The sequence below is a fragment of the Onychomys torridus genome, chromosome 16, assembly GCF_903995425.1.
Source record: "Onychomys torridus chromosome 16, mOncTor1.1, whole genome shotgun sequence".
NCBI classification, from domain to species: Eukaryota; Metazoa; Chordata; class Mammalia; order Rodentia; family Cricetidae; genus Onychomys; species Onychomys torridus.
In genome coordinates this window covers 65,264,760-65,286,745 of record NC_050458.1, presented here as the reverse complement: position 1 = coordinate 65,286,745, position 21,986 = coordinate 65,264,760, and the positions used below count along the sequence as shown (strand labels likewise).

The window sequence follows — 21,986 nt, the reverse complement described above, 5'->3', positions numbered from 1 at the left end:
GTGGATCAAGATGTAGAACTCTCAGCTTCTTCTCCAGCGCCATGTCCGCCTGCAGCCATGTCCCACCATATTGATAACGGACTAAACCTCTGAGCTGTAAGCCAGCCCCAATGAAATGCTTCCCTTTATAAGAGTTGCCATGGTCATGGCGTCTCTTCCCAGCAATGAAACCCTAAGACAGGTCGTTTGCCATTTAATCTGTCAGCTGACTTCAAAGCTCTGAGCTGTTACGGGATTTGCTACTCCTGGTGGGAAACAGTAGCTGTTATCTTTATGGTCTAGACAGATAAACAATAAAAACTGTTCATTGAATTTCAGGTTGTTCTTTTTGTTTCCTTTATCTCCAGTATTGACGGCTGTCATCATCTTTTGTTTGTTTGTGTTTTGTTTTCTTTTGTTTTTTTGGGAGTTTTTTGTTTTTGTTGTTGTTATTGTTTCTGACACAGGGGTTTTTCTCTGTAGACCAGGCTGGCCTTGACCTCAGAGATCTACCTGCCCCTGCCTCCTGAGTGCTGGGATTAAAGATGTATGCCACCACCGCCCGGCCTGTTGTCTCCATCTTTATCCAAATATGTTTTTGAAAAAGCAGGATCAGGGGTTGGGGATTTAGCTCAGTGGTAGAGCGCTTGCCTAGCAAGCGCAAGGCCCTGGGTTCGGTTCTCAGCTGTAAAAAAGAAAAGAAAAAGCAGGAGCAAATGATGAATAAACCAGGGTCCTGGTGATAGTGAGTGTTGGGGTGAACCAAAGGCTGAGTGGACAGAAAACACCAGTGACTCAGCGTCCAGTGGGGAAAGTTCTACAACCTCAACAACCTCTGCCCATCTCCACTCACGCTCCACCCCAAAATCACCAGCCCCAGTCAGTCAACCATCGGGCTGAGGCCGCCTCATCCGTCTCCCAGCTTTTTGTGTTTTGCCTCATGCTTGGCCCTTTCTCACCCTCTTCCTGTGTGGCCTTCTTCCTGCCCACCTGCCAGTTTTGACATTTGAGTTAAAGGCAGACTGGGAGGAGTCAAAAAACAAAACAAAATGTAACAAAATGGAAACGTGTGGTGATATATTGTATACCATAATAAACTTTGCCTGAAGATCAGAGGACAGAACAAGCCACTAAATTAAACATAGAGTTCAGGTGGTGGCGCGCCTTTAATCCTAGCATGCAGGAGGCGGAGATCTGTCTGGATCTCTGTGAGTTCAAAGCCACCCTGAACTACATGGGATTGACTCAGTCTAGCAGAGAAATAGAGCCAGGCAGTGGTGGCACATGCCTTTAATCCCAGCCTTTCAGATCTCACACCTTTATTCCCAATATTTGGGAAGCACACACACCGTTAATCCCAGCACTAGGAAGGAAGTGATGGCTGGGCGGAGAAAGGTACGTAAGGCGTGAGGAGACAGGAACTGAGGCTTGTCAGACTGAAGAGTCCTAGAGGTGAGGCAGGGCAGTGGCTTGTTCCTTTGTCTCTCTGACCTTTCAGCATTTACCCCAATATCAGGCTCCGGGTTTTGTTTGTTTGTTTGTGTGTTTAAAGATTTATTTATTTATTATGTATACAGTGTTCTGTTTGCATGTGTACCTGCAGGCCAGAAGAGGGCACCAGATCTCATTACAGATGGCTTTGAGCCACCATGTGGTTGCTGGGAATTGAACTCAGGACCTCTGGAAGAACAGCCAGTGCTCTTAACTTCTGAGCCATCTCTCCAGCCACCACCCCCCCTTTTTTTTTTTAATTAAAAGACCATTTTAAGATTCGTGTTACAGAAACTGATGAGCCAGGTTTTTTCCAGTCAAAATCTGTTTCTTCTGGACTGTTTGTGAAATGATCCAAGTGAGGCAGTATTGACTACCATGCTGATTAAACCAATGAAAAGTTTTGAGTCTTTTTTTTTTTTTTTTTGTCGAAGGCCATACCAAGAGAGGGCTTGTGTCTCTGTAAAGTCTCTTGGTGCCCAAGCTCACGGTGCAATGCTGTTAAAGACAGAACCACAGTTAGAGCAGTGCTGGAGAGCAAGGGGGTTTGCAGAGGCCTGGTAACATCTACATAGTTTGTTTGGACCGTGGTCAAGGTCAGGGACAGTCCCAAAGCCTTTGCCAAGGCTGTTGGGGTGGTGGTGAGAAAGGAAGGTTGAGAAAGGTCTAGGCAGACACAAAGATGGACTGGAGAGATGTTCCCTCAGTCATTTTTGTTTGTTTGTTTTCTTTTAGGGCTTTAGTGGGGGGTTTGTTTTGCTTTGCTTTTAGACAAAGTTTCACCCTGTAGCACCATGCTGTGAAACCCACCAGACTGTGAAGCCCAGGCTGGCCTCAAACTAACAATCCTTAAACTGCCTCAGCCCCCAAGTACTGGAATTTCTGATCTGCCATGATCTGAACTTTTTTTTTTTTTTTTTTTTTGGACAGATCTCACTAAGTAGCCCAGGCTGGCCTAGAACTTGCTATATAGCCCAGAGTAGCCTTGAAGCATAATCCTCCTGCCTCATTCTTCTGAGTGTCCACACACTCATGTGCGCGCGTGTGTGTGCACACACACACACACAAATAAATAATTCTTGAAAAAGATAATGGGGTAGTAGAGAAGTGGAGGATGAAGGCTCACAGAATTTTCTTGGGTTCTTAGAAATCCTAAGCTTTCTTCCCTGCTAAATGACACTTCATAATACTACAACTATCATCTTCTATTTGATACTCACCACCAAAAAGTTCTAGACCCAGTAAACAGTGTGCACACGCTTGGGTCCTCCCTGCCAAGCATGGGCAGTGCCCTTTGGCAGTTATGTGCATGTGGAATGTTCAAAAGACTAAAATCACCCGGACCTGGGCGATGCTTCCGTGGGTCAAGACCTGGGTTCAATCCCCAATACCCGGTGGAAGGAGACACCCCCCGCCCCGAAGGCTGGCGTCTGACTCCCACCACCACGCACAATAGCATGTGTGCACACACCTCCACCTGCACTCACACATAAATAATGTCATTTTGAAAATAAAGACTAGGCACCGTTGGACGGCTACAGGGTTCTGGAAATCAGCGGGTGAGCGGAGAAGGACTTCAGGCTCAGTGTCTGTTAACACAGCGCCTTCCTAATGTTTACCGCGGAGCAGCACCAGGTGTGAGGACGGTCAGCTGGCCTCTCTGAGAGGGTAGAGGTAAAACAGGATGTTTTCCGAGGCTCTGGGCGGGGGCGGGCTCTCTAGAAGGACCTGGGAGCCTCCAGAAGTTACAGCTTCCTGACGGGCCGCTGGGACTGAGCGCCGTCCGCTCCTCGAGCCGGTCGGTAGGTGTCGCTGTGGTCGTGAAGTCCTCCCTGCAGCTCCGAGCCACAGCTGCTCACCAAACTCCGTGTCTGGTGGAGGCAGGAGAGTAGCTTTGGCGCCTTTCCTGGATCTCGCTGGAGAGCCGCCTGGCTCTGCCTCCCGGTGCTGGGATTCAAGGCGTGCGCCACCGGCGCCTGGCCACAAAGGCATTTTTACTGTCATCTGGCGTTCAGTCAAAAGCTCACCTAGCCACGGATGGTGATGCAGGCCTTTAATCCCAGCACTCCGGAGGGAGACAGAGGCAGGCGGATCTCTTTGAGTTCGAGGCCAGCCTGGTCTACAGAGCGAGTTCCAGGACAGCCAGGGTCACAAAGAGAAACCCTGTCTCGAAAATCAAATCAAATCAAAACAAACAAAAACACCAACCAACAAACAAGAACATACGTACTGAAAACTAACCTGAAATGCTATATTAGTTTACACAGATGTGGAACAAGATTCCCGGGAGGTACAGACAAGGTCAAGGTCACAGGAAGGGCTAGCGTTGAGACAGACTCAAGCCCAGTGCCTTTCCCACCCCAGTGTACTTAGACAGTCCCCTCATATAGATTTATAGTCTGTGTTTTGTATTAACTTCAGGCTGGTGGTCTCAGAGGCAGTAAGTTTCCTCAGGAAGAGGCCCGGGTGTAAGTTAGTGACATGACCCCTGATCAGCGTATACAAGGCCCCATACAGTTTGATCCCCACCATGGGTGGGAAAGGGCAAAATGAGAGTGATTGCCTCTAGTTGTGAATCACTCAGGGGCTAGGAGAATAGTTCTTAGCCCTAAAGAAACCATCTGCATTTAGTTCTGTAAACTAAAGAAAAATCAACTGGTATGACCCCGATTCAGCTTGGCAAACATGGGTTATCTTCTTCTCAGCATGGTTTGATGCGTGTGTGTGTGTGTGTGTGTGTGTAGTGGTGTTTGTATGAGTGTGTGAGTGGGTATGGGTGTGTATGTGGGGGTGGGGTATATGTGAGGTTGGAGGTGTATGTGTGTGCAGGGTGGGTGCAGGTATGGGTGTGTGTGTGGGGGGGGAGTGGGTTGTGTATATGTGTATGTGTGGTGTGTGTGTACGCGTGTGGGCAGTGTATGCGTGTGTTTATGTGTGTGTATGCAGAGGCCAGAGGAGAGCATCAGGTGTCCTGCTCAATCCCTCTCCATCTTACTGCCTCGAGACAAAGTTTTTCAGTGAATCTGGAGCAAGGCTGGTGACAGCCATCCTCCTGCCTCCTCCAGCACTGGAGTTACTGGCATATTTGTGCTCTATGTGGGACAGAGCATCCCACATGGATGCTGGGAATCTGAGCTCGGATCCTTGTACAAGCCCTCTTGCCCACCTCCCCAGCCCTGTGTTTGTTTGTTTGTTTGAGAGTTTCACTATTAGCTGATCTAGAACTTATATATAAACTACTCTGACCTTCAGTGGACAGTGATCCTCCTGCCTCACCACCTGAGTGCTAGGACCAGAGTCCTGGGCCACCATGCCTGTCAGCAGCTCCACTCAGGCGTCCAGGGATAATAGAGGCACAATTACAGGACTCAGGGCTCAGACCATGTGAGATCTGGTTTCCAGCACACACAGGGCTAAAACACAAAAGCATTCCTTGTGTTTAGTGATGTCATCCTGAGGGAGAGTCCCTGTCTTGAAGCTTGGTCACAAGGGCAGTCAGAATGCATCTGGCAATGGCTTAACCTTCTCAGTACCTGAGGGTTTAAACATTAAGACACCACTGTTTCTAAAGAAAGACATTTCTTAAAAACAAAAACATAACAATTTTTTAAAAAGGCCTACATTGTCAGATTCGGTGGCACACACCTGTAATTCCAACTACTTAGGATAATGAGACAAGAAGATCCAGAATTTGAGTCCATCCTGGCCATTTGGTAAGAAGTGCCAAAATGAAAAAAAGTTTAGACATGTATCTCAGTGGTAGAGTGTTTGCCTAGCATTCATGGGTACCTGGGTTCGTTCCCACATAGAACCCCAAAAAGGGAGAGCTTAATATGCTGGTTATGAGTACTTAACTGTTCACTTCAATATTTACATTTAAAAATTGGTCTAAAGCTGGACATGGTCTGGGCAGTGGTGGAACACACCTTTAATCCCAGCACTCTGGAGGCGGATCTCTGTGGGTTCGAGGCCAGCCTTGACTACAGAGTGAGTTCCAGGACAGGCTCCAAAACTACACAGAGAAACCCTGTTTGGGGGTGGGGGAAAAAAAGATGGATATAATGGTTCACACTTATAATCCCAGAATTTGAGAGAGACTGAGGCAGGAGAATCACTTTGAGTTCAAAATCAAACTGGGTCTCAGTGTGAGTGACAGGCCAGCCTGAGATACAACGTGAGGTCCTATCTCACAAACAAACAAACAAAAACCATCATCTTTCTTAGGTCTTTGTTTTGGTACAGCCTGGGGTAGCAGCTCAGACTAAACTCAGCTTTCTCAACACAGGGACACCAAAGGCTCAAGAGACTTGAGAACACTTTCTCTGAGACCGTTGGTCTCAGATGCCTGGGAACCGCATCTCTGCGTCTCTGTTGGGTCACTGGTGAGTTGGGTTTTTTCTTCTTTTTGTGAACAAAGGCAAAGATTTCCTCTTGAGAAAGGTGTTAAAAGCTCACAGTTACAAGCTGGGTGTGGCGGAACATTCTCAAAGTTCTAGCCAAGGCAGGAGGCCAAGCACACTCTTATGTGGTGAAAGTCTGTTTTAGCCAGTTCTCAACACAAAAATAAGCCGACAGGTGTAGACTCACCTGTTTACACCGACGGGTCAGAGCCTCGCTCACTTCTCAAGGGGTCAGAGCCTCGCCCTCCTCTTCAGGCCTGCAGCAATCAGAGTCCAGTGACTGGCCTGGGACGGCCACACCCCAATGAGGGCTTGCATTTTGACTTTCGTGATTTAAAAACAGATGTAGAGGCTGGAGAGATGGCTCAGAAGTTAAGAACACTTGATGTTCTTGCAAAGGACGGGGGTTTGGTCCCCTGCACTTACATGGTGGTTCACAACTGCCTGTCTCAAACAAAACAAAACAAAACAAAAAACATATATTTGCAGGGCATGGTGGTACATGCCTTCAGAAGCAGGCATATCTCTGTGAGTTCGAGGCCAGCCTGGTCTATAGAACGAGATCCAGGACAGGCACCAAAACTATACAGAGAAACCCTCTCTCTCTCTCTCTCTCTCTCTCTCTCTCTCTCTATCTCTCTCTCTCTCACACACACACACACACACACACACACAAAGAGAGAGAGAGAAGAATCTAAAGAATATTGCACTTTTTTTCATTCTTTTTTCCTCTTTTTTCTTTTTCCTTTTTTTTTTTTTTTAAGACATGGTCTCTTGTAGCACAGGCTAGCCTCAAATCCCCTCTGCACTGAAGAAAGACTCTTCTAGCACCACACCTGGTGTATGCAGGGAACCTGAACTAGGTGTTTGTGCATGGGAGGCAAGCATTCTACCAACTGAGTCATAGCTCCAGTCCTGAATTTTTCATATTTAAAAAGATTTGGGGCGGGCTGGAGAAATGGCTCAGAGGTTAAGAGCACTGACTGCTCTTCCAGAGGTCGTGAGTTCAATTCCCAGCAATCACATGGTGGCTCACAACCATCTGTAATGAGATCTGACGCCCTCTTCTGGCCTGCAGGCAGAACACTGCATACATAATAAATAAATAAAATTAAAAAAAAAAAAAAAGATTTGGGGCAATGACCTGCTCAATCACCCTGCACACAAATGCCACACCTCCTCCATCCTCTGCCTGTACACACACACACATACCACAACCCTCCTCTGACTGTGCACACACACACCCCACACCCTCCTCTGGCTGTGCACACACACACACACACACACCACACCCTCCTCCCTCCCCCCTCTCTTAAACACACACCCCACACAAGCACCGTGAGCAGCAACTCCATGTGAGCCATTCATCAGCTTTCACACTGTTTGAGGTCATAGCTCCAGGATCTGCCCTGTTTGTTCAGTGATGAACAGCAATACTGAAGTGTAAGCCAAATAAAACCTTTCCTCCCCAACTCGTTTTTTTTTGGTCATGGTGTTTCATCACAGCAATAGAAACCCTAACTAAAACAACATTTATTTTTGGACATAAGGTTGAATAAGAGAATTACAAAATGTGTCAAAGAAAGTTTAGCAAGCTACAAGACAGATATTTCTGGCATGTGCACAAACTGGCATGTGTACACATAGGCATGTGCACATACACACACACACACACACACACACACACACACACACACACACACACACAGAAAGCTCATTGCTTTAAAAAGAGAGAAATTGGTTCCAATTTTACATTGATGAATTAGATTTTGGCCTTAGAAAATTTACATTTTGAAGATCATCCTGTATAAATTTTTTTGAACCTAGGTGTGTGTTTGTAATCACAACAGCCAGGAGGCAGAGGACTACCACAAGGAGTGTGAGACCAGCCTACTCTACATAGGGAAAAGAGGCCAGCTAAAGAAACCCACCCTGACTCTGGAACCCAGAACCAGGGAAAGAAACACAGCCTGGATCTGGGATCCAAGCCAGTGAAAGAAACACTTTATCCCTGAACCCAGAACCAAAGGAACATGCCCTGACTCTGAAACCAGTGCCAAAGAAACACACTTTGTCCCTGAAATCAGAGCCAGTGAAGGAAATATGCCCTGGCCTTAGAAGTTTGGGTCTGAAATCAGAGCCATCTCTGCCTCTGACCAACAAAACTAACCAATCCCTGAGCAGAAAAACTAACCAATCCCTGAGCAGAAAACCTTCTCCCTGGAGAAACGTCACCCCTAAGAACGCCTATATAAACCCCTCTGTCTGTTCAGTTGTGAACTGTACTTTCCCACCCTGGTAGAGGCAGCTACTCTCCTGAACTCCTCCTTCCCAAATAAATCTCTTTCTCTAAAGAGTTTTGGGTGTGAAGATCTTCAGTCCCGGGTGCAGAGAAGAACATTGCAAAGACATCCTTAGGGGACCGAGCAGAAAAAAAATCTTGCAGAGATGTTCCCTTACCGGGCTGAGCAAGAAAGGGGGAGCTGAACAGAAGAACCTTGCTGAGATGTCCCTTAGGGGACTGAGTCAGGTGGAGCAGAAAAAGTATTTTTCCTTCACCAGACCTGGAGGAGATTGCTACATTTCTGCAGGGGTTTCCCCTGTAGCAGAGTGAAGCAAAAGAAGCAACATCTTGCCCGGGTGGCCCACGCCTTTAATCCCAGCACACGGGAGGCAGAGGCAGGCGGATCTCTGTGAGTTCGAGGCCAGCCTGGGCTACAGAATGAGATCCAGAACAGGCTCCAGAACTACACAGAGAAACCCTGTCTCGGGAAAGAAAAAAAAAAAGAAGTAACATCTTGGGCCAGAGAAGCAGAGCTCTGCTGGGAAGCCCCTTTAAGTGAGGGCTGAGCAAAGTTCAGCTGTAGTGGCTTTCCAGGAGAGGAGCAGGATAGCTGTATCCTGTGGGGAGACCATCCCTCACCGCACCCCAACTCCAGGTATAGCCTGACTCCCCAAACAGGATACCTCCCCCTCCAGAACTGAGCTGTCCCATTGCAGCTCCAGCTGCCAGAGCTGTCCTAGCAGCTCCAGGTGTCACCTGACTCCCTGAACAGTCAAGATACCTTTCCCCCTGAGTTTCAACACCCGCTTACACTCTATATGACAGGTTTTAGACCATCCAAAGGGTATACAGGCAGATCCTTTGTGGAAACTAAAAATACTATTTAAAAATAACTTAATGACTTAAGCAAGTGGTACGTAAGTGTACCCCATGTACAAGATGTCCCTCTTTAACCAGAGGCATAAAAATGATGGTTAAGGGCTGGAGAGATGGCTCAGCAGTTAAGAGCACTGGCTGCTCTTCCAGAGGTTCCTGAGTTCAAGTCCCAGCAACTACATGGTGGCTCACAACCATCTGTAATGAGATCTGGTGCCCTCTTCTGACCTGCAGGCAGAATACTGTATACATAATAAATAAATAAAATTAAAAAAAAAAAAAAGATTTGGGGCAATGACCTGCTCAATCACCCTGCACACACAAGCCACACCTCCTCCATCCTCTGCCTGTACACACACACACACACACACACACACACACAAACACACACCCCACACCCTCCTCTGACTGTGCACACACACACCACACCCTCCTCTGTCCTCTGCCAGTGCACACACAAGCCACACCTCCTCCATCCTCTGCCTGTACACACACACACACACACATACACATATACACCCCACACCCTCCTCTGGCTGTGCACACACACACACCACACCCTCCTCCCTCCCCCCTCTCTTACACACACACCCCCACACAAGCACTGTGAGCAGCGGCTCCACGTGGGCCATTCATCAGCTTTCACACTGAGGTCATAGCTCTGTCACAAGCCTGTTTTCCACACCACTCCTGATAGCTTCTCTCTCACACTAAACCATGCTGATCCAGACTGTGTGGAAGGACACCAGAGGAACAGAGCAGGGCAGGGAACCTCAACTGCCTCTGGTTAGCTGCAACTGAGTTATTGGCCACATTAGACTTAAAGGCATTTAAAGGCTTTTTTTTTTTCCTCCAGTGATGAGGCGAATGTTATCAGGCCATGGCATGCAGTAGCAAAATGCTATCATCTGGAGATACTGTAATCAAGTGGATACTTTGACCAAGTTACAGAGAGCCAGCTTTGGGGTAAGCAAGGATTTCCTGCCATAGAGCATTTGTAAACAAAGAATATAATGAGCTTCCAACTCTAAAGGGAAGATCCTATTGCACATGGACACTTATGTGTATAAACACATGTACTTACACATATGTGTATTTACATCTATATCTATATAGTTATACACACAAATATAAATATTTTGTTTATTTATTTATTTTTGAGTCAGGGCTTCTCTACATAACCCCAGCTATCCTGAAACTCACTCTGTAGACCAGGCTGGTCTCTAACTCAGAGATCTACCTGCCTCTGCCTCTCGAGTGCTGAGACTAAAGGTGTGCGCAGCCACTGCTGTAGTATTATAAATCTTTTTTTTTTTTTTTTTTTTAGCCTTACAAGGGAACTGGGGCCATTCACCAGGATAGTTATCTACTAAGGAAGAGGTTGGGGGAGAAAATCTCATTAATGAAATATTTAAGAATTTTTCCCATTTGTTTATTTTTGTGTACTTACAGAGGTCAGAGAACAACTTTTAGGAGTTGGTTCTTGCCTTCTACTATGTGGGTCCTGGGGGGTAAACTGAGATCAGTAGGTTTGGTAGTAAGAGCACTTACCTGCTGGGCCTTCTCTCTGGCTCTAGTGGGGAATCTTTAAATACGGATTCTGGATTGGTACTGATTCCTATTCTTTCAGAATTGATGTAAACTCAAAGTAGGAGTTCTGGGCTGGAAAGATGGTTCAGTGGTTAAGCACTCAAGCTTTTGCAGAGGACTCAGGTGTGATTCCCAGCACCCACATGGCAGCTCACAACTACCTGTGTCTCCAGATCCAGGGGTCAAATGGCCTCTTCAGGTCCTTGCCCACATGTGGGACACACTCATTCAGGCCCACGCATATATTCATAAATAATGGCACATACCTTTAAGCCCAGCACTTAACAGGCAGAAAAGGCAGATCTCTGAATTTGAGGCCAGCCTGGTCTACATGATGAGTTCCAGACCAGCCAGAGTACATAGTAAGAACTTCTCTTTTTATTTATTTATTTATCTTTTTGTTTGTTTGTTTGGGGTTTTTTGTTTTGTTTTGTTTTGTTTTTCTAGACAGGGTTTCTCTGTGTAGTCCTGACTGCCCTGGAACTCACTGTGTAGACCAGGATGACTTCAGACTCACAGAGATCAGCCTGCCTCTGCTCCTGAGTGCTGTGGGATTAAAGGAATTCACCACCTTCCTCCATCACACACTCCCCACCACCACCAACCTGTTTTAAGAAGGAAAGGAAGAAAGAAAGAAAGAGAGAAAGAGAAAAGGAGAGAGAGAGAGGGGGGAGGGGGGAGAGAGAGGGGGGAGGGGGAGAGAGAGAGAGAGAAAGAGACAGAGAGAGAGAGAGAGAGAGAGAGAGAGGGAAAGCAAATCCTTTTGAAATAGAAGAATCTGTCGAGGCAGTATGTTTTGCAGAGTCTGATTCACCAGGGCTGGTGTGTCTCGTGGGCCTGTGTCATTTCCCATTCTGGAAGATGTACTCAGAAAGAACACGTGCCCAGTTCTTTCTGGACTCTCATTCTGGCCGCAGAAAGTATTGTGGAATATTAATTTGTGTTACATCCATTTATGCTGTGGAATAGTGGTTTAATGATGCAAAGACATGTTACATTTGTTTGATTAAATAAAAAGAACCTGTGGTCAGGAGGCTGAGTCAGCAACCAGCCAGCCAGAAGGAAGTGGCAGGGAAGAACCCAGCCAGGGTTCTGAAGTGGGGGCGGAGCAGAAGGATGCCCTGTTTGAGGAGAGGCACCAGCTAGGTGAGAGGGTGAGCTACTTGCTTGCTACTCAGCCTCTCTGAGCGAGCAGAATTTCGCCTCAACCTTTGAATCCTGAGTTCTATAGAGGGACAGAGGTCTAGATAAAGTTTCCTTTAGGGGCCGTGATGGAGCTGGTGCCTGAGGAGCAGAATTCCCGCCTGGCTGGGGCCAGTGCGGTCACTGTGGAGTTGCAATTACCGATCGGGACAGCAGTTGCATAAGGGCAGCGACTGACTCTCATGAGAAACAACAAGAAAGGGTCTCTTCTTTTTTCTCCCCTAACTAAAGAATTAAAGGTAGGAAAGAAATGATACTGGAAATCTTGGGGAGTCCCAGCAGAGCCATCACAGGATACCTGGGAAATTGGGATGCTCTCTTAGGGATCTTTGTTTCATTAAGAAAAGAATTTGCGCCGGGTGGTGGCACACACCTTTAATCCCAGCACTGGGGAGGCAGAGGCAGGTGGATCTCTGTGAGTTCAAGGCCAGCCTGGGCTACCAAATGAGTCCCAGGAAAGGCGCAAAGCTATACAGGGAAACCCTGTCTCGAAAAACCAAAAAAAAAAAAAAAAAAAAAAAAACAACAAAAAAACCAAACAAAAACAAAAAATAAATAAAAGAAAATAAAAGAATTTGCAGTTGGCCGGTAGTGGTGCACGCCTTTAATCCCAGCACTTAGGAGGCACAGGGAATCTCTGAGTTCAAGGCCAGCCTGGTTGACAGAGAGAGTTCCAGGACAGCCAGGGCTATGTAGAGAGACCCTGTCTTTAAAGACAAAAAGAAAAACAGGAAAGAAAAAAAAAAAGCATACTTAGGTTTTGTCCATCATTTGGGAAAAAAGAGAGATGGTTAGTCGTGTCTTAGGCCACAGAAAGTCAAAGGCAGTTTGTCTTTAAGGGACATTAGGAGCCAGGAATTCTGGGAAGGAAAGACACATTACCTTAAGGCGAACCCCTCTTCCTAGGGTATCACCTAGCCAGGCCCCTGACCTGCCTGGTTGGTTTAAGAAAGGAAACAAGGAGACAGATTCCTTTCTTTACACCGTGGTAGAGGAGCCTGGGGGATGCCGTTCAGTTTCAACCAAAAAGTAAGCCAAAAGTTCCTATTTTTCTGGAAGGACTGTGGTGATTTGTGCTTTCATCAAGGACCTCAAGAGTGACAAGGATGTTTCCCAACACACCCCAGTTTATTAGGGAATGAAATTGAATTTCTTGAATTAAATGAGTTGAGGGCTGGTGAGCTGGCTCAGCACATAAAGTCACTTCCTGCTGATCCGGATGGCCTGAGTTCCGTTCCCAGGATCCACATGGGTAACCAACCTCCACTCTGGCCATGGCACCTGCCCTCCGGCCTGTCTTAGTCACTGTTCTGTTTTTTTTTTAATGGTCTTTCAAGACAGGGTTTCTCTGTATAGTTTTGGTTCCTGTCCTGGATCTCACCCTGTAGCCCAGGCTGGCCTCAAACTCACAGAGATCCACCTGCCTCTGCCTCCCGAGTGCTGGGATTAAAGGCGTGTGCCACCACTGCCCGGCCAATCTCCTAACCTCCTGTAAAATCAAAATCAAAGAACAGATTACAAACTTCCAGAACATTCATTACCATTCCGAAAGGCAGCAGAGAGCAGAGCGAGGAAATACTGGACCAAGCAAGACTGAAAACCAATAAAGTAAACTCCAAATTCTGCATCTCCATGTTCAATGTCAAAGTAATAAACTTTTTTGAAACAGAATTTCTCTTCCCAGCCCTGGCTGTCCTTGATCTCTCTATATAGATCAATCTGGTCTTGAACCCACAGAGATGCCCCTGCCTCTGCCTCCTGAGTGCTGGGATTAAAGGCGTGCACTAGCGTATCTGACCTGTAAGGAACTTTTATAGATTAATAATTTGATCACTCTAATTATCATCTGCTTTTGGAACATGGTTTCACTGCTACGGGAAGAGCAACACAACCTTTGCTGTTTACTTGTTATTCAACAGTTAGCATGGTTGAAAATGTAAAAAATATTAAATATGAGTCTTTTTGTCAAATACTACAAAACTTGTGTTTAGGGCAAAGAACTCATCTTTTTTTATCTTTCTTACCTTGTAAGACTTTTGAACAAATATTGTAATTGCCTTTATTTGGTTAAAAATCTTTGTTTATACAAAAGCCCCTGCTGCATTCTGGGAATTTGATGGCCTGGAACTGTGATCCCTTTCTCCTTTTTCATTTCCTACCCACCAGTTCTTTTAAGACTGTGAATCTTACCCTAGCCAATGGGGGAAAGACACAGACACCATGTGCTGTTAGAATAAAACCAAATGCAAACCCCCTAGATCAGTAGTTCTCAACCTTCCTGATGCTGCAACCCTTTAATACAGTTCTTTATGTTGTGACCCCAACCACAAAATTATTATTATTTTGTTGCTATTTCATAACTAACTTTGCTACTGCTAGGAATCGTAATGTAAATATCTGATATTTCTGATGGTCTTAGGCGACCCCTAGGAAAGGGTCATTTGACCCCCAAAAGGGTCACTGCCCACAGGTTGAGAACCTCTGCAGTAGATCAAGAGTAAGATTTTGCCTGTCATGGTGGTGCACACCTTCAATCCCAGAACTCAGGAGGCAGAGGCAGGCAGGTCTCTGTGAGTTCGAGGTCAGACTGGTCTACAGAGTGAGTTCTAGGACAGCCAGGGCTACATAGAGAAAGCCTGTCTCATCAAAACCAAAATAAATAAATAAATAAATAAACAAAGTGCTCTGCAACACATATACTAAAATTGCAATGATAGGCACAGGAAAAGCATGGTCCCTATGCAAAGATGGCATGCAAATTCATACATATACATAGTATATACATTTCAGGGCTCTTCTCTCTCAGTAAAAAGTATAACAAAAAAAAAGTAGACCAACATCCATACTGAGAGGCTCATAACTATCCATGACTCTAGCTCAAATATACATATGTACAGTACATTATATATATATATATGTGTGTGTGTGTGTGTGTGTGTGTGTGTGTGTGTACATAATATCTCAAAAAAACTAAAATAATTCATTCTTTAGCACAGGAGCCTTTGGAGACATTTCCTAGACATTCAGCAATGAGAGGTTAAAAAACCAAGCATCCCAGGGCTTTGACTTTGTCACTTACAAGTGGATGCAGCCATGAATGGAGGACACACAAGGTGGATGGAAGGGTTGTGGAACCAAAGAGGCCCAGGAGAGGGTTCTAAGAGACCGGGTGTCCGCTCCAATGTGGAAAAGAACTTAAAAAAAAAAGAAAGATTTTATTTATGTGTGTGAGCATGTATCCGTATGTATCAGTGTGTGGTGCCTGCAGGGACAAAGAGGTCAAAGTGGTTTGGGGAAAATTTGGTGGTGGTGATTGGGTGAAGGGGACTTCAGTGGTCACCGTGACTGGTGGATGCCTCAGTGCCGGCCACGGCAACAGTGGGAATAGCTAACTGGACTTGGTCATGGTGGAAGCAGTTTTGGAAGTAGAAGCCACAGTGATTTGAGCAGTTACACAATCACCCTTCACAGTTTGAACCCCTGAAAAGGAAGCTCTGGCCCCTGTGGCAGTGGAGGCTTGCATTGCCACACTACAAAACCAAGGTGGCCAAGGTCACTCCACAGCAGCCGCCGTTACACAGCAGTAGCAGAAGATTTCAATTACTGCCAGGAAACCAGCTAGATAAGCGACGGGCAACACACACACACACACACATACACACACAAACAACCCTGGATTTATGCTGACTTGTATAGCGGGTCTTTCAAGTTTCTGTTCTTGGGAGAGTATGAGTTATTCCAGCTGTCAGTTTAATTTCTGTCTCTGTGACAAACACAATTTGGGGGTGAATGGGTTAATTTTGGCTCCAAGTTCCAGGCTGTTCTGGGGAAGTGAGCCTGGTAGGAGCTTGAAGCAGAGAGCAGAGAGAAGTGCATTATGCACATAGTTCACTCAGTTCAGGATCCCCTGCTAGGGAATGTGCCACCCACAGTGGACGAGTCCTCCACCTCAATTTACCTAATCAAGGCCAATTCCCCACAGACTTGTCTCCTGGCCAACCGGCTCTAGACAGCCTCTGTGTGTCTCTCTCCTTATATATATTCTTTGACAATATCTTGCTGAGACTCTCTTCACAGGAAATGCTAGGTTATGTCAAGTTCATCACTAGAACATCATACCGAGAAAGGGTTGTCTTGTGCATATGTGTGTGTGTGTGTGTTCACATATGAGGGTTCTTGTGTGTATGGGAGCCAGAGAACACTCCCCAGCAGCCACACATGATGGTTTGAACACTTGGTCCCCTGCTGGTGATGATGTTTAGTTGGCAGCTTTGCTGGAGGACATTTATCCCTGGGGGCAGGTTTGGAAGTGAAGAGCTTTGCCTCTTTCCAGGCTGCTCTCTCTTGTTGGGCTTGCAGTTGAGGGTGTAAGTGCTCCCCGCTCTGGCCTCCATGCCTACCACTTTGCTGCCACGCTTTCCCACGTGATGGACTCTTATCCTGTGGAACCATAAGCCAAAGGAAGTCTTCTGTAAGTTGCCTTGGTCATGATGTTTTATCACAGTAATACAGAAGTAGCTAAGACACCATTGATTTTTGGAACGGCAACTATCACTGGTGTGGGGCTCACTCAGTAGGCTGGGCTGGCTGACCAGTGAGCCTTGTCTGCCTCCCAAATGCTGTGATTAAAGACATGTGCCAGCCACCAAGTCCAGTAGATGAAAGTGTTTTAATAATCAATGTATAATACAGTTTTGTGACATTCTCTCAGACCTCTGAGAAAGACTTAAACTCAATTCTGTTTTCTTTCTTTTAGAAATGTAGTGTTGGGCTGGAGAGATAGCTCAGAGGTTAAGAGCACTGCCTGCTCTTCCAGAGGACCTGAGTTCAATTCCCAGCAACCACATGGTGGCTCACAACCACCTGTAGTGAGATCTGGCACCTTTTTCTGTATACATAATAAATAAATAAATCTTAAAAAAAAAAAAAAAGAAAGAAAGAAAGGAAGGAAGGAAGGAAGGGAGGAAGAAGGAAGGAAGGAAGGAAGGAAGGAAGAAATTTAGTGTTTTATTGAGATAGGGTCTCAGGTAGCCCAGGCTGACCTCCCACTTGGTATGTAGCAGAAGCTGGCCTTGAACCCCTGAGCTTCCTCTTTTCCTGTCACAGTAAAACAAAACAAAGCGTAGCCGCCACACTGGGGTGACGGTGCCACGAAGTGTGGCTGGATTTATTTTTGTCCTTTACCTTTTGGTGCAGAAGTTTCGGGCTTCACCCTGTGACTCTACTTCCCTTCTCATTCCGCGGGTCCTGGCTCCTCCCTGGGTCTTTCTGGAGGAAGAGAACAGGGATGAGCATGAGGTGCTGGGCTGAGCACGGCCTTCTGAAGGAAGGAAGAAGCAGGAGAAGCAGATGAGGGAAGGGAGTGTCCGATCTCTCAGAGGAGTGAGGCCCTCCCTTGAGCTGGCCTTTCCTTCCCAGGGCCTGCTGATGCTAGCAGACAACTGTTTGTAGGGAAGAAAGAAAAAAAAAGAAAAGTCCCAGAGGGTGGGATTTCAGACGCCTGCTAGAGTGACCACAGACTGCCTGGAGCTTCATTATCATTCCTATGTTAAACTGAACACCCTCCAGGGGGTTAAGGCTTAAAAGTCGTGAATAGTGGTGACCGCCAAGTTCCCAGAAAAAAACAAATATTCCTCCTCCGTGAGCCCATCTCCCTCCCCTGTTCTTTATCTAGAATGTGTGGAACCCCCCCACTTCCCTGCCAAGAGCTGAGACGTGGATCCGCAGGGTAACCGGCTCAGTCCTGTCACTGCTCAGTGGTGTTTGGCCTTGTTGCTGATTTTACAACTTAATAAAGTTTCCGTAGTGTGGTGGTTATCACACAATTCAATAAAGAGGTGACATAGTTTGGGACAAACACCACTAAGACAGAAGGAGGTTTGGGTCAGAAGGACCAAAGTACAGGAAGTAGCCTTCAATTTCAATCATTGTGGTTGTAACTTTTCTTTTTATTTGTGTCTATGTCTAGATGCCACAAGGGCTCAGGAGTTACAGATGGTTGAGCTGCCTGGTGTCAGTGATGGGAACTGAACCCAGGTTCTCTGGAAGGACAGCAACTGCCATTAACCAGTAAGCCATCTCTGAAACTCCCTATGGCCATAATCTTTATCACCAAGGCTTTATGATTTTGTCTGTTTATTTCTTCTAGAGCTGAGGACTGAACGCAGGACCTTCCCTCACTAAGTGAGTAGTCTGCCGCCAAACTGAATCTCCAGCTCCATCATTAGGGGTTTACATGTACAGTGCCTGCCTGGAGTAGGCAATTAAGGTAGATGCTGTCCTTAATTTAGAATACATTGTTCATAGACATGGCCTTGGTATTTATACTCTGAAAATTAACTGATAAGCCTAAGATATATCCTGTGACAGTTAAAAAGGTAGACTAATCTAGAACCATTGTAGATAGTGAAGAACTAACCAGGCCAAGGAGAGCTGGCTAGTCTATGTCAACTTGACTCAAGCTGGAGTCATCAGAGAGGAGCGAGGAAACCTCAGTTGAGAAAATGCCTCCCTGAGACTGTAGGCCACACTGAGCTTTGGTGGCGCACGCCTTTAATCCCAGCACTCGGGAGACAGAGCCAGGTGGATCTCTGTGAGTTCGAGGCCAGCCTGGTCTACAGAGTGAGATCCAGGACAGGCACCAAAACTACACAGAGAAACCCTGTTTCAAGAAAAAAAAAAAAAAGCTGGCCTGCCTAAAGTCTTTTTTTTTTTTTTTTTTTTTTTGGTTTTTCGAGACAGGGTTTCTCTGTGTAGCTTTACGCCTTTCCTAGAACTCACTCTGTAGACCAGGCTGGCCTTGAACTCACAGAGATCCACCTGCCTCTCTGCCTCCCGAGTGCTGGGATTAAAGGCGTGTGCCACCATCACCCAGCTCGGGTATTTTCTTAATTAGTGATTGATGTAGGAGGGCCTAGCCCATTGTGGTAGGAGACACCCCTGGGATAGCAGTTCTGAGTTCTGTGTGTGTGCGTGTGCATGTGCATGTGTGTTTCAAGACTGGGTTTCTCTGTGTAGCCCTGGCTATCCTTTCACTCTGTAGACCAGGCTGGCCTCGAACTCAGAAATCTACCTGCCTCTGCCTCCTGAGGATTGGCACCACCACCGTGGTTGTTCTGATTTCTAGAAGAAAGCAGGCAGAGCAAGCCATGAGGAGCAAGACAGAAAGCACCCCTCCATGGCCTCTGCGTCAGCTCCTGCCTCCAGGCTCCCGCCTGGTTGGAGCTCCTTGACTTCTCTCAATGGACTGACTCGGAATGTGTTAGCCAAGCAAACCGTTTCCTTCCTAAGTTGCTTTTTGGTCATGGTGTTTCATCACATGTAACCCTGACTGAGACACATCTGAGCCATCGCTCAGCAGGTAAAAGTGCTTGCTGCCAAGCCTGATGACCTGAGTTTGATCTGCGAGTCCCACAACGTGGGAAGAAAGAGCCAGCTCCTGCAGGTTGTCTCCTCAACACCACACTTGTGCACATGCACATCCACCCCTCCCTGATAAGTAAATGTAACAAGGAAAAAGAAAATGAATCAGGCCTTTGAGAAGTCACTGTGTATGAAGGATGAGTGTGTCACTGGGGATTGGTTATTAGGAACTGTAACTCTTCAGTTAGGGAGGGCATATCTCCTGTCTCTGACTTCTCCCATCTCGTTCCACCCTGCACACATGTGCGCCACCCTGAGCTTTTCCTCTCCCAGGCAATATAACTTTGCTAAGGCTCGAGATCAGAGGAATTTTTACTTTGTGAGTCCTTGGCACTAAATAAGCAGACCTTTACCCAGCATCAGCAAGACCCACCCTTGGGAGCCACTCAGTGCTGCCTGGCACGTCCACAGCAATTAGAGCAAAGGGCCAGAGTTCAGAGACCTTTTTGAGGGAGGCTCGCCTGAGCCAGTGTTGGCCCCATCCTCCGTCCTCCTCACTCTGGATTTAGTTCCTGGAGGAGACAGGGCAGCCCCGCCTCAGAGCACCCTCCACATCAGCACCTTTGCACATATGGCAAGGTTCCTAAACCTGGCTGAGATGAATCAGTATTAGAAAGTGGGGCTGGAGGGATGGCTCAGTGGTGAAGAGCACTGGCTGCTCTTCTAGCAGACCTGGGTTTAATTCCCAGCACCCACATGGCAGCTCACAACTGTCTCTAACTCCAGTTCCAGGGGATCTAGTACCCTTACATAAGCATACATGAAGGCAAAACATCAATGCACATAAATGCATAATAAATGAATCATTAGGAAAAAAATTTTTTTTCCTGTGCTGATGATTAAATGTAAAGCCTTCCACAATGAGTAACATCATTCTAAGCCTAGAAAGACCTCAAGCGTTTCCCAGTTCGATATTGCTCTAGGGAGAAATACTGCATCATCTGGTCATGGTGGCTCATGCCTGTACTCCTAGCACTTGGGAGACAGAGGCCCAGACAGGCTGACAGTTCAAGGCCATCCTCAGCTACACTGTAAACTGTCTCAAGAACTGGAAAAACCGTCTCAGGAACAAAATAACAGAGCCTGTTGCTACAGTGAGGAAAACAATGTGTTCACGTGTTCCCATCAGTGCCGATCTGTGTGCTAACAGCTCCCCAGAAGTTGCCTGCCCTGTCCTCGAGTTTTCCACTCCCTGATCCCCACACCTGCAAGTTCTCTCTCAGATAAGTATTCATATCAATTGCTCTTGTGATTCAGCCAGACTTGTGCTTCCAAATCACGGAGTGGGGTGGAGAGATGGCCCGGCTGCTACAGCACTTGCCTCAAAAGCCTGGGGACCTGAGCTTGATCACCAGATTCCCTGTAAAAGTCGGGCGTGGTGACACATTCCGTGATCCCAGTCCTGTGGAAGGGAAGACAGCTCACTGGCCAGTCAGTCTAGAGGAACCAGTGAGCTCCAAGTTCAGTGAGATGCTGTCTCGAAAAATAACATGGTAAAGTGGGGTGTGGTGGCGATCACCTTTAATCCCAGCACAGAGGCAAGTGGATTTCTGTGAATTCAAGGCCAGCCTGGTCTACAGAGTGAGTTCTGGGACAGCCAGGATAGCTACACAGAGAAACCCTGTCTTAAAAAAACCAAAAGTTTAAAAATGGAAAAAAATATGCATATGTATACACACAAACATATAGTGCAGAGCGTGATGGAGGGAGAAACCAGATGTCAACCTTTTGCTTGCACATGAACACACACATGAACATGTATGTGCACACACAAATTAAGGAGGTCTTTCCTATGTCCCTTCTAAGATACCCTTGTCCACAGCTTTTGCTGCCACCACCCCCCCCCATGGCTAAATAAACAAAAATCTCAAAATGGAGGGCAGACCAGTGAGATTTTTGCTTAATTTGAATAGGGAGATCTACTCCTAACCTGGATCTTGAGGTGGGAAGACACATGCCTTGAATCTGGATCACACCTTCCGCCAGAAGCCTATAGAAGGACATGGAAGAAAGAAGCTTCTTGCCTGGTTGCCCTCCTTGCTAGCCCAGCCATTCCTTCACCGGCATTAGAGTCTACTTCTTCGGGATTCCAGCATCTACTGAAGACCAACAGAGGCATCCAGCCTCGTGGACTGAACAACTACTGGATTCTTGGACTTTCCATTCATAGGCAGCCACTGTTGGACTACACCTGTAAGTCATTCCAATACATCATTCCCTTTCTGTACATAGTTCTGTTACTCTAGAGAACCCCAACTAATACACCCACCTTTGAAATTATTGTACGTGTGTGTGTGTGTGTGTGTGTGTGTGTGTGTGGTTAGGATGAGTGGGAGTCAATTCTCTCCTTCTAGAACATAGGTTCTGGGGATCCAACTCAGGTTATCAGGTTTGTTGAGAAGAACCTACCTGATGAACCATTTAACTGGCCCTAGTTTATTTGTTTGTTTGTTTGTTTGCTTGTTTGTTTTTTGAGATAGAGGCTCCAATGTGCATCCTGGCTGGGCTGGAACTCCCCGTGTAGACCAGGCTGGCCTCAAATTTGCAGAGACCCGCCTGCCTCAGCCTCCTGAGCGCTATATAGTATTAAAGGCTGTGACGTCTTTTTTGTTTGTTTGTTTTTCAAGACAGGGTTTCTCTGTGTAGCTTTGTGCCTTTCCCGGAACTTACTCTGTAGCCCAGGCTGGCCTCTAACTCACAGAGATCTGCCTGCCTCTGCCTCCCGAGTGCTGGGATTAAAG

General features: G+C 46.6%; 2 long non-coding RNA genes across 2 annotated transcripts in view; both read left to right on the top strand.

Moving 5' to 3' along the window:
* The window catches only part of LOC118597383, a 35,501-nt gene extending 17,683 nt beyond the window's left edge, over positions 1-17,818 (top strand). Inside the window, exons 2-4 of the long non-coding RNA XR_004946813.1 lie at positions 5,756-5,852; positions 9,887-9,996; positions 17,792-17,818. This is a non-coding gene — a long non-coding RNA (uncharacterized LOC118597383). The remainder of the gene's footprint in view (positions 1-5,755; positions 5,853-9,886; positions 9,997-17,791) is intronic.
* A 14-nt stretch (positions 17,819-17,832) lies between these two features.
* LOC118597379 lies at positions 17,833-21,347 on the top strand. Its single transcript, XR_004946812.1, has 3 exons — positions 17,833-17,892; positions 17,972-18,006; positions 21,159-21,347. It is a non-coding gene; the product is annotated as an uncharacterized LOC118597379 (long non-coding RNA).
* The last annotated feature ends 639 nt before the right edge of the window (positions 21,348-21,986 follow it).